Genomic DNA, 9163 nt, shown 5'->3' on the forward strand with positions numbered 1-9163 from the left:
TAAGGAGAAAGATTGTATGAGACCTTGAAGAGCCTATGGCCCTACGTAAAATTCTATAGAAGCTTATATGGTATGGATTAATAAAGAAAGTATTGTTCTTTCTCGCAATCATTATATTCCAGAGCGCATCATTCTTATCTTCTTGTAATATTTTTAAGCAGTGATTTGTAAGTTATTTATTAAATTGCATTGAATATATGAGCAATAGTTATAAATAGCTCTTGAGATCGCTAATGAGTCATAAGATCAGATGTATAAATTGTGTGTATTATTTAAATTATTTAAATTGATTTTGACTCCTTAGATTTATTATGTTTTGTTGACTTTTGATATTTATCTTAAGTGAAGTAAGATATAACGTAATATCAACATCTTTTTTGCTTTATCTCACAGAATTTAGTAAATGCGAAATCATTTATAAAACATGCACACATACATGTCAACACCATAGTTGTGCATGAAATTTAATCTAATTGTGATGGGTGGTATTGCCATTTGGATAACCTGCCTTTGTCAATCATTTATGATTTATAAATGATACATTTTTTTAATAATTCAACGGATAAAATGTACGGGCATCAAGTTGTTGCACTGCAACTTCCCCCCCTTATAAAACAAACATTTTATAAATTTTTGGCCATAATGATTTATGACTTTAGATAAAATTATTAAAAAAAATAAAAAAAATAAATGCATCATCTATAAAACATTACAATGAATATTTATGGTTTTTATATGCAATTACACAAATATATATCATAATATAAATTTTTAATTTTTTTTTAATTCATACGTTGTAGTTTTATATATTTTTTGTCAATATATGTGTGTGTCATATCAGAGATCAGTTTCTATGAGCTCGGCTTGTTTATGACTCAAGATAAAATTATTAAAAAAAGCCATAAATATCATGATATAAAATATGTGAATTTTTGGCCATAATGATTTATGACTTTCGATAAAATTATAAAAAGATAAAAAAATAAATGCATCATGTATAAAACAATACAATGAATATTTATGGTTTTTATATACAATTACACAAACATATATATCATAATATAAATTTTCAATTTTTTAATTCATACGTTGTAGTTTTATATATTTTTTGTGAATACATGTTTGTGTCGTATTAGAGATCAGTTTTATGAGCTTGGCTTGTTTATTAATAAAGCGATTGCATGAATAATTATAACCACTGTTGTAGACTAGCACATCAATTCTGTCTCATCCCATCAAAGGAACAATCAATGTGTACAAATTTTAGAATATCACACCCAATGGCTACAACTCTTTTAAAAGCAAAATGTAAAGTTGGATAATACCAAAAAAAAGAGCTCAAATAAAGCAAATGTGACGCAGACAAATTAAATTTTCACCTCTTTTCATAGTTTTATGTGTATTTTTTATATCCTTCTTTTGAACCATCTTTTTGGTCAATTATTTCTGTAAGTGCTCAGCATATCTTTCATTAATTGGTTATAGATTTGAAGTAGAGGAGGACTTTCTCTTGTACCATTGGAGAAAAGTGATAAAAGTTTGAAAAAATTCTTTAAAAAGACACTTAAATGATCCAAGTCCTTATTTGGGTTATTGAATTTGTCAAAGTCCTATTCAAATCACATGACATAAAGAGGGATTTTAAGATTTTGTGAAATGTCTGTAATGCCCCTTTCATTATAAACCTAAAGAGATGATGATTTTTTTTCCCCCAACTCTCGTGTTGTGTAAGAGCTCTAAACGAGGAAGACTTGACACCTATTATTGCAAAGTTGGAAAATCAATCAAGGAAATAATGATAAGTTGGTTTTTATATTAAATCTTCTCCTTAATCCTAATAGTTTCATCACAACAGAAAGTTGTTAATTTGAGTTGAAATGCGTTAAATACAAAATGGAACTTGTTAATTTTCACAGTTATATTGTAATAACATTTTTTTTTTTGGAGACAAGCATGTGATGGAGATAGAAAGTTGTTAATTTAAAATTAAACAAGTGTTTAACTGTGAAACAGAACATGTTAATTTTTAAGTTTGTATTAAGTGATAAGTTTTTCATTCAAAAACTTACTGCAATTGTGTTATAATGATAAAAAGTTGTACATTTAGAAGTGAACCATGTTAACTGTGAAATAAAACATGTTAACTTTTAAGGTTGTATTATGATTAAGGTTTTTTTTTATTTATGAGAATGACACTAAGGTCCCACTGAAGAGAAAATACTATAAAAAAAATCCCTAGAAATATGCTAATTACTTATGAATCCCAAGGGATTTGGTTGTAATAAGAGAAAATGTGAAAAGACTGTATTGCCCCTACTGAAACACCCCAAAGAGATGATGAAATCTAATTTTGAACCCTATTCCTATTTGCACATCGCCTATCTCACTCTCCTCTCAAAAACTAGCATTAAATCCACTCTCATCAGAAGCAACAAACCTCAAATCCATTCACCTTCGTTGTAATCATTGAAGATCATCTAGGTCAATGCCACCATTGAAGATGGTTGTGGTTGGAACAAAGCTGTCGTCATCAGCATCTTTGTGTTCATATTTGTTCTTCATTTATGGTAATGTATTCCTCTTTTTTCTTTGCAATTTTTTTGGGTTTAAAATGTTACATCTGATTTCATTTTTATTTTATGAAGTTGTGTGGAAAAAATCAATTTTTCTGAGATGGTGCTTGTTTGAGACAAAATACTGAAAAATGAAACTGTGCAGAAGCAGGGGGAATTATGTTTCATTTTTGTGTCATGAATATTTCTTTGATAATGTAAATTGCTATCTTTATACACATATTGCGTTGACTAGGAGAAATGGAAAAAATCAATGGCGGACCGAAGTTCAATACAATCGTGATATCCACCTTCTAGAGTCCACCGCTACATTAATCTATTTTTCTTTTAATTTCCCTGTTAATCTAACAAAACAATCAAATTTGACATGCAATAGATATATTTGCATTTTTCGTGGAAGACTTTTGATAGTACGAAGTCCCAAGCATATGGCCAGCTCAAAGTACCATTTATCTGTTAATACCTTGCAATTCGATTAGTTTAAGTTTGTATTATTGTTTTACCAAAAAAAAAAAGTTTGTATTATTGTCCTGTTATCCCCTCACCATGATACACGACATAGTCAAGTTAATATTCTCATTTTTTCCGCCTTTTCCCCCCCTTTTTTGATTGGAATGCAACTCGATAGTGTCAATAAAAGTTTTCTTAAGTTTCTCACTTGATCGTAAGGAATAGTTCCGACAAAGCTAACAAATTAAAGCTTGAAGTAGGCTTGCAAAATTTGTATTGGTCTTACAATTAAACAATTTCTGTTGAGTGTGCCTTTTACCTTTGATAACATTGGTTTTAATATTGTCGCTCTAGATGTAGCAGAAATTTTTTGGTTATAGTCGGCCAAGTTCCATGGCTTTCTATGATTGTTACTATATATATTTGCTTTAGGTTAGAACACTTTTTAGCATTGTTTTATAGATGTTTAGTGCACTAATTCTTTTTATCTGTATATAAACTTGTAAGATTTGGTTTATGTTTCTAAAATTCTAGTTTATTTCTTGTTCTCACACAACCTTAGTTCTTATAGTTTAGATTTTGATTCATGTTAAAAAATGCTATTCTAGTAACAAATTTCTGGTTCATATGGCAAATTTTGATTTGGTTAAAATACCGTCTCTAGGCCTTAAAATTCTGAATTACTTTGAAAATCCTGATTTATGTTAAACCAACTGTTTACAAAGTAATTTTCCAAATTACATTACAAATTTTGAATTTTGCAGATTCTGGTTTACAGTTGAAATTTCTGTTTACTACAGGACAATATTCTGTTTATTAATATTTATCATCTTAAAATATGCAGCAATTTTGGAGGGCTTAAAGTAGATGATACTTGTTTTCTATATACTTTTTCCCTTTTTTTTATCGGATATCTTGTTTTGTCTTTGTATTACATTATCATCCCTATTAAGGTTGTAGAAACAAGTCTTGTTTATAGTTCTTATATATTGTATACTGATTATCTGATGTAAAACTTCCTCATGTATGGATGCCTGTGCTTGGTTAGATTCAATGCTCTAGTAATCCCGTTTTAGGATGAACCAAGCATTTATATAGATATATATATATATATATATGTTTCATAAAAGTTTTTGAGCATCCATACACCCAAGTAAAGAAAAAATCTAGCTTGACAAATGTGTTATTGCTCACTTTTGTAAGTACAGATATATGTTAATATGTTTGTCATTATTCTTGCAGCTCTCCGAACCCTTTGGAATTGTTGAAGGAAGTAATGGTATTTCTCTTTTTGCTGCAAATACTTCATTGGTATTTGTAATTAAACATTTATATGAATTGTAAATGAACCCAATATTAATTGAAAGCTTTTTCCCTTATTGATCATTCATTTTTGGATAATGGTAGATGTTGTATACTGATCATCTTAAACTTTCAGTTTTTTCTTCGTTTGAGTTGGTGTTTGTACCATGGATCAATTATACCAATACTAAATTAGCTATTGATAATTTGCTTTTTGATATATTTCAGGAAGAAAAAGAAAGGAAGGCAGAAGTTTCAAAAGTGTCTCATAACTGCAAAAAAAAAAAAAAGAAACTGTGTGAAATGTAGTAACAACATGTATTCATAGGATTTAGATATGGACAAAAAGAAGAAGGGAGATTGCTTGCTGATCAGATTATTTCCGTAAACTGTAAATTCTTTCAAAACAATTAGAGGAAGTACAAGTGATTTGAAAAGGGGAATCCACATTTCCAAAAAAGCTTAGGATAAGTGGTCTCATAAGAATAAGAAGCGCAGAGTTGAGATTGTAATCGTGTGTACTCAGTTTCTCTTTGTATTTTAATATTTAAGTAGTTTATTTGTAACAACATGCTTATTTAAAATTATAATTTATATTAGATTTGAATCAACGAAATTGTTTGACATTTTGTATTTAAGGGGTTTACTTTTAACAACATATTATATATCATATTATATCACATTATAACTAAAATATATTACATAAATATACGTAGCTCAAAATTAGATTGTTTCAAATTTGAACCAAATTTTTGTTAGCATAGAAACTGACAAGTGACAAAATACCGCTACTGAAGATATATATTAGCAGCCACTGATGATGTCACCACTAAATTATTTATATGCACTAACTTTTTATTATTGCTATTCTTATTTTTCAACAATGACATGCTTGTTGCCATTGAAAAGTTACTGCTCTAAAAATCAAAACATTTTTTTCATTTTTAATTAATAAAAATTTTAAAATTATAACCTTTATTTCTAATAAATATCATAATGAAGCACTAAAAAACTAAAATATTGGGTGGTTGTAATACATTAATCAATAAATTCATAACATTATTTCTTTAAAACCATCAAAGTAGTTCAACATCTTTAAAGAAGATAAAAAAAAATTATGTATTAGAAGAATATATACTAGAAGTAAGAGTAGAATGAGGAGCATTTGATTGTACCTTTTATATGAAGATAGTGAATTTAGCTTGAGTTGTGCATGCTTTGATCTCATCGTTTTACTTTATATTGCATGTTCATCTTTCATATTTGTATGCTCCAGTGCAAGATTTGATTCCCTCTTAAACTAGCTTGGCCGAATACTAGGGTTATTGGGCAAAATTTCATTTTCAATTTCAATACTTTTAAACATACGTTCTCACTTGTATTTTACATAATTTTTCATTCTAAACACATTAAAAGCATCGAAATCATCAAAATCCAATCCTAACATAAATCCTAGGTTTGGCTGAAAATTACATAAAATCAGGGGAAGCTGGATTCATTCAATTTCATCACAAAACCACTTGATTATTTCTCTTTTGTTCCTCTTAATCATTAATCTAATTTCAATCAATTTTTTTTCATGCCTTAATCACCTTTGGACAGCATCTCATTTTAGGGTTTAATGCTTTCGAAACTCAACAAAACCATATTCAAGCTTTGCAATATATAGAGCATCATTAACCACATAAAAAACCACTCTCTTACCTTGTATGGAAGATTGAATTTGCTTGAATTCTCTTTCTCTTTTTCTTCTTCTTCTTTCACTCTTGTTTTTTTTCTGGAGCAAAACTTCACTCTCTTCTCCTCTCAATTTGGCCAAATCATTCATGCATGAAGGGAGAGGTGGTATTTATAATGCCTATGAAATTACTTTGCCATCAATCTTGCACAAAATTACAATGGTTATGTGTCATCTTTTCTAAGCATCCATGTAAGTTTGAAGAGTTTATTTTTCCCCTCAAAGTTGGAAGAAATCACTATTGCCATGTGTCTTCATTTCTGTGCTCCCATGTGGTTTTATCTAGAAGGTGATATCTTTCCAATTTTGCTTTTTAACAAATGCTAAAATTCCATGACAATTCCTTTCCAATTTGCCTTTTGAAAAATGCTAAACTTCTAATACTATCCCCTCATGAAAAATGGCACAAAAAATGGAGAGAAAAAAGAAAAATTCGTCCAAAAATAAACTCTAGGTTATTTCTCTATCAATCTTGTAGTATTGTACCGTATTGGGTATTTTTTTGGGTCTTGACTTCCATAATAGCACTAACACGTGCTTTCTTACCATAAATGGCTTCATACGATTTTATGATGACAAAAATTAGGTGGAAGGTGCCTTTAGGGTTTTTGTTCCTTAAAGGGAATATCAAATTACTTTATTTTATTGTAACTTTGACCAAATGCTTTTTGATGTTTCCTAGTTTAGTAAACTCACCCCTCTACTTCACTAGCACCCTTTTATTATGAAAAAATTCTCTAATTTTTCTCAAGTCAAAATTCAACTTGTAGATATTTATTTTAAAGATTTCTCAGATACTCCCTTTTTTTTTTGGGAAAATTTGGCTTTAAATATTTTTAAAACAAACCTCTTTGGCTTTAATGGTCGAAAACAATTTTACAATATTCTATAATCTCTAAACTAATTTTCTCACATTTTTTCTGATTATTTGATGACTCCATATAATTAAAATAATTGACTTTAGCTAATTGTTTTTCCTCATTAGCCAAAGTTCCCATAATTAGCCAAATTTCTAAAAAAAATTTCTTAAATTTATTTTGGGGGTATTTTTGTCATTTTTAATTCAAATAGGTCTTTATACTTCATTTTCAATTTTTTGGAAATTTTTTAGAATTTTGAGCGTATTTTTCATCATTATCCTTTTTAGTTCGAAACTTTTTAAAGTTATGGTTTGGTCCTTGTTAGGGTTTAACCTCAAGAATCATCTTTCATCTTATTGATGTCTCTAACATGACTTTTGGCATATAATCATCCCTACTTCTCTTACTCAATCCCTGAGATTTTATCAAAGTCTCTATTTTCTTTGTCTCGTGGTTCTAAAAAACTTTCACTTTGCAATTTGGTTCTTGAGAATCCTTCTATTCTTTTGAAAAAATTTTGAGACTCCCACTAAAAAAGGTCTTGTAGCCTAAGCATTTCAGGATATTTCTTATATTTCTAGACCTAAAATTTGGAATGTTATACTTGTTAAAAAGGTTTTACTTTTTAAAGTTATGGTTTGGTCCCTGCTAGGGTTTAACCTGACTGTTTTGATGCTTGCTGAAAAGGTTTTACTTGTTAAAATTTGGCTAGGCTTTAAAAAAATTTCATTGGTAGCTTCTGTGACCTTAGGTCGTGACCTCACTGTTTTAGGTCATGACTTAAGTTGTGGTTTTGTTAAGGGAGGGTTTCTGTGACTTCAGGTCGTGACCTCACTCTCCCTTCCTGACTTGGTGCTCTCTGTGTACTCAGGTCGCGACTTCCCTATTTTTAGGTTGCCACCTGGTCTCTTTTTCTGTGCACTACTTTCCTTCTCTTTGTTTTTTTGCAATACTGTATAGAAGGAACCTTTGTAAGCTACTTGTGTATGTTTTTCAAGCAAAATCATTGCCTTTTGATTTACTTTCATTGCATCAAACAGTTTTTCTCGAAAACTATGCCCATCTTTGAACTTTTAAGAATACTGGATTTTGAAAATGATTTCTCTAAGACTCTATAGGTACTTCTGAGATCTAAGCATGTTCTTAAGTGATTATTTTGATCTTTTTAATCATCATCCTATGGGTTGTTTTTGTGACAAGTGTCCTAATGCCTTGTGACTAATACATATTGATTGAAACTTTTTGTATGAGCAATTGAGATATGAAACCCTTGTTGGAAGGATATTCTTGAGCCTTAATTCCTATATTAAGTGATTATTCACGTAGTTTACATTCTCTAGAACTTGTTTTAGCTCTTGGCCAAAACTACACGTGAATTTATGATTTTGAATATGATAGAAGCATTATTTTCTATACTTTTTTACCCAACCACAACCCATGAACATCTATCTATTATTTAACCCTTTTGATCCTACACTTCCTTCATTTCATCCATCATTTTGAGTGTTTGAACTATGATGTTAATTGAGTTGATTTCATCTTGATAAATATGATTTCCTAACCTTTATGGGTTTTATTGGGAATTTTAGTTTTGTTTCGAAAGAAGGAAGAAAGAAAGGTTCTGAAAAAAAAAGAAAAAGAGAAGAAGAAGGAAGAAAAGAAAAGAAAAGAAAGAAGGCAAAAAGAACAGAAAGAGTAAAGAAATACTTTCTATATGCATAAACTATAACAACAAATTAAAGTTGAATAAAGTATTCCCTTGGTGGTGGAAGGTTAGGATCTGAACTTCCTTGTTTAAGAATAGATGATATTTGACTCACGTTTCTTTAATTCTGGACACTTGATTTCACCATTTTATGTTCCACCAAGCCTTTCTATCACTAAAACCTTAAAAGTCCTCTTGATTTTTTTACATGAATACTGAATAGTAGTGGAGATTTTAGAGTAATTACAAGCTTATGGTAGGATGTTTGCTGCTTGAATTTTTAAGAGAAAAGAACCCTAGCGAGGAGAGATGAGCGAACCAAACACTTATACCCTATGAGAAAATCTCTGTTGTTCATGCATTTAGAGTCAATTGGACTTTGTATCTAATTACTTGGTATTATTCATGTTATCATTTTTGCCATCCTGAAAGATGTTGATCAATTAGCTCTTGAGATCACTTTTAAACATGCTAGTTTTATTAATTGTAACTATACTTTCTTTGGAATGATTCAAATCTTTGTCCAGGAGTATAA

This window comes from Neltuma alba, unplaced genomic scaffold (genome assembly GCF_004799145.2).
Source record: "Neltuma alba isolate B1F8T4 unplaced genomic scaffold, ASM479914v2 tig00002736_pilon, whole genome shotgun sequence".
Lineage (NCBI taxonomy): Eukaryota > Viridiplantae > Streptophyta > Magnoliopsida > Fabales > Fabaceae > Neltuma > Neltuma alba.